Below are 4,235 nucleotides of genomic sequence, written 5' to 3'. Positions count from 1 at the left end.
AAAAAAAGGCTTTTACAATTCGTATTTCCCTTTCTTTATATGCAAGCTGGGGACACATCTCATTTATTTCTGAATATCACTGTGAAAATTCAGCTAATCTTTCTACAATACAACAGAGATGCAAATTGCATGCACAGTAGGTGCTAAGCATTTTAATGACTCTTCTCTCCTGTTTTTCCTACCTCTCAGAGTCTTGGCAAATTTCCTCATTCTCAAGTATTTCAACACAGGAGGATACAGCCCCAAAGCAACTGAAGTGCAGGAACCACTCAACAGTTTTGTGGTTTTTGTTCAAATTATGTAAAGACTAAGACAATTTAGTACCTCAGGGCATGTCTGTAAAATAGATCCTACTGGAGTGCTAAATCCTCCTAATTGTTGTAAGGCTGCCACTGACTGGCTTAGAAGAAGATCTAGTCCAGCACAACATTCATGTGCTTTACTGAATTGGGATTTTTTTCCTTTCCTTAGGAAAAAAAACACCAGAATGTGAATTGGCAATCTTTTAGGTGAGTGCACACTCTGGCCAAGCAGAGATATTAGCAGCAGCAGTGTGGGGTAAGACCAGCTAAGGAAAACCCTGTTAACAGCGTCACGGCTTTTTTGCAGTGTGAGCGCTGCTCATAGATTTCATGTTATTCTTGAACCTGGCTTGCCATGGAGTCTGAAAGCCCTGTACATGATTGAGTCCTTCCAAAAGACAGAGATGCCAGATGGATGAGTAAAGGTTGTTCTGCTCAGGGCACTCTGAAACGTCACCTCTACTGCTTCTCTTCAGGTGATAACTCAGTTCTGCGGAGAACATCTGCAAACAGTTGTGGTTTCTTTGATGAGTTGCACCCTCTCCATCTCTCCAGTGCTTCAGTGATTTGTCCCCATGAAGAAACTGCTGGCAGCAAGGTGTGAATAGATAGCATTTTAATCAGTGGATCTAGTGAAGGTACAACAATCACTTCTTCAGCAGCTCTCCTGACCCTTGAGCTTCCAGTTTAATTGACTGCCAGAGTACACTGTTCCATGGCACAGGGAGTATTATGGAGAATAGGTTGTCTCTCAAGCTTCTGCTGGGGAAAATATAGTTGTGTAAAGTTCCCCAAATACATTCTCCAGAAAGGCTTGTTCCCAGCTACACTGTTGTGCTGGGACCCCATAACTATGTTCCAAGGACAAGAACCTGAGCCATCAGAGGGGAAGGACACAGCCAAACAACACTGCTATAGAGCAAGATGCAGGGATGGGTGTAGAAAGAGGGAGGCAGAATGGGCTGATCACAGAACTGTTTAAAACTTGGCAGTTGGGCTCATCTGTAGTAATAACACTGCCACACCTTCACTCCCAAATCATGACCAGGAGAAATAACACTTCTTTTCAAACTACCCTTGCAATGTAGATAAGGGCTGTGTGCAACAAATGGAGAAAGTTTACATTTGGGGCACTAGAAGGAGGTTAAACAGGAATAATAGTTTTAAGCTTACATTACAGTTTTCTGTTATTCTCCACGTTCTGACTAAAAATGACAGAACCAAACCAATTTGGAACTGCTTTAGATTTACAACAGTTACTCAATGTGGGGTCTGGACTATGCCCCAGACAAGTAAGATGGACCCAAACAGGAGGACCTGAATGAGTTGCCTTTAAGTTTGCAGCCAAGAGTTTCCTCAGGTGGTTTCTTTCCAAAAGCAGCCCTTGGCTTTCTCTCTCAGCTACAACCCTGTGGAATCTTGAGTGCTAGTCAAGGCTCCACAGATATATGCCAGACAAAACTGTCTCACAGCCAAGTTTTCCCCACAGCTTACCTTTCCCTTTGGCAGCTCCTTTAAAGCTTCTCATGGTTCCAGACTTACTCTGAACCCTAAGCCCAAATCTCACTTAAGCAGCGATGGCCAGTCTTTGGAGAGGTAGCCAGTCTAAATGTACCTTGCTGCCAAGATCTTTTAGCTCCATGACTTCTCCCTCTCTCAGACCTAACCATAATGGAAAATAACAATTGGCTTATGGGCAATGAGCCTCAGGAATTGCTCAAATAAAAATAATTTTGTCTCCTTGCTTCCTTTTCACAGATACTATCTTCACCCCAAGATAACAGCACCTCCAGCTATTTCCTCTTCTTAACCTCAATGTGAACCACAAACCTAACTGCAACTGATGAACAACCTTTGGATAAGGTATCCCAGACATTGTCCAAACTGAAAACTGATTCACAGACAAATTCTCTCGGAACTGCACTTGCTTTGGGAAGTCTCTTTCCACCCAAAAGCCAGCTGCAAATCCAGGCAGCCTTCCTCCCTCAACCCTAGAGGTAACCCTACCATTATTTGAGGAACAATCTTTGGACATGGCCTTCCAGATACATCCCATGCAAAAAGCATCTCATAGCCAGACCTCCTAGCAAACTACTTTTTCCTTGTGCATACATCTTCTCCATTCCACAACAATTGTACCTCCGCACTACCTCCATCCCTCAACCTTAATCACAAAATCATAGAATCACTCAAGTTGGAAAAGATCATCAGTCCAACTGCAACCTAACCATACTACCCTAACTCTAACAACCCTCCACTAAATCATGTCCCTGAGCACCACATCTAAATGGTTTTTAAACACATCCAGGGATGGTGACTCAACCACCTTTCTGGGGAGCCTATTCCAGTGCTTAACAACTCTTTCTGTAAAGAAGTTTTTCCTGATATCCAACCTAAAGTTACCCTGGCGCAACTTGAGGCCTAAATCTAACAGTAACCCTACATGAGGTGTGACCTTTGACTGGGTCATTCACACATAGCCCATGCATAAGATAGCTCAGAGATGATCTCTCAGCAGCTTGCACTTTCTCTGGGCAGCCCCTCAACATTGCAGTGAACTGCAACTCCACGGTTTCTCATTCTTTTAAAGTGAACCCCAGCCCTAACCATAAAGATAACCAAGGACTAAGCTTCACACTAGGCACACATAAACCAGACAGTGTATATTGCACGGGCAAGCTGTTTTGGCAACCTGTTCTTCCATTGAGCAGGACTTTATGGAACTCTAAAGGCACTGATGAAGCCCCGAGTATACACCCTCCATATGCATATATCAGGTTGGATATTAGGAAGAATTTCTTCTCAGCAGGAGTGGTGAGGCAGTGGCACAGGCTGCCCAGGGAGGTGGTGGAGTCACCATCCCTGGAGGTGTTCAAGAGCCATGTGGATGTGGCACTGAGGGACGTGGGCAGTGGGCGTGGTGGGGGTGGGCTGACGGTTGGACTGGGTGATCTTAGAGGTCTTTTCCAACGTTAATGCTTCAATGATTCTATGATTCTGTTCTATGATCTACTGAGCATTTGGGACCCCTGGCACTTTTCTTTAGAAAGATACCACAAGATGTGGGAAAGAGTTAAAGAGCCTGAAATGAAAATAGTGTTTTCATTTGGAAGGAAACAAAGAGAATAGGTTTTTAAAGAAACCAACAATGGATGCCTGTCCTAACTAGAGCCCTGTGAGAGAGCTACTTGTTGCTTTAATATATTATGTGGGTAGCTGGAATGCCTGGAAGATTTAGTCAAAGACCAGTGAGGAATTTAGACTAAGTGCTGTGCAAATAAATGTTGTAAAGATGTCTCTTCTTCAAAGGATATTGAAGTCTACAGCAAACAAATGGAGAGGGACAAGGCAATAAGGAGTTAATTTTGGTTAGCATGATAAATTCTCATCTCAGCATCCAATGGCCAGAAGTTGAGTCTAGTTTCTACACACCCTGCAAAAGGGAACATATACATCAGTGTTAGGAGGAAAAGATTAAATTAGTTTTACAGATGCTTATAGAGAATTTCCCCTCAAGTACCATGGGGAAATTAGGCAGGGCCTGTTTGCTGATGCAACGCATGTAGCTTTCCTCAGACTCCTCACAGGTGGGAGATGGCCCATCAGTACTGAAGGGAGGCAGAAGGCTCAGTGAGGGCTGAGTATGTCACGGTGTGACATAGGAAAGGGAGGCAGGTGGGGGTGGGCTGGCTCCTGTGTGCATCTCCCCAGCTTCCCACAGGGACCACGTCATATATCAGTCTGCTTTGCATCAAACAGCTGACAACAGCCTTCCTGAAAGCAGAAAAGAAAAGGAAAGAGTCCTTAAAATTCAGGCGCTGCCTCTTGCTTTTGTCAGTTGCCCTTGTCAGAGCCCATTTGTCAGAAGCTGTGCTCTGCAGGCTGTCACGTCACACGGCTGGGCACCCATGGCTCCTCTGCTGCCCCACAATA

Source organism: Meleagris gallopavo, chromosome 1 (genome assembly GCF_000146605.3).
Source record: "Meleagris gallopavo isolate NT-WF06-2002-E0010 breed Aviagen turkey brand Nicholas breeding stock chromosome 1, Turkey_5.1, whole genome shotgun sequence".
NCBI lineage: Eukaryota > Metazoa > Chordata > Aves > Galliformes > Phasianidae > Meleagris > Meleagris gallopavo.
Note: the sequence above shows the minus strand (reverse complement) of the source record.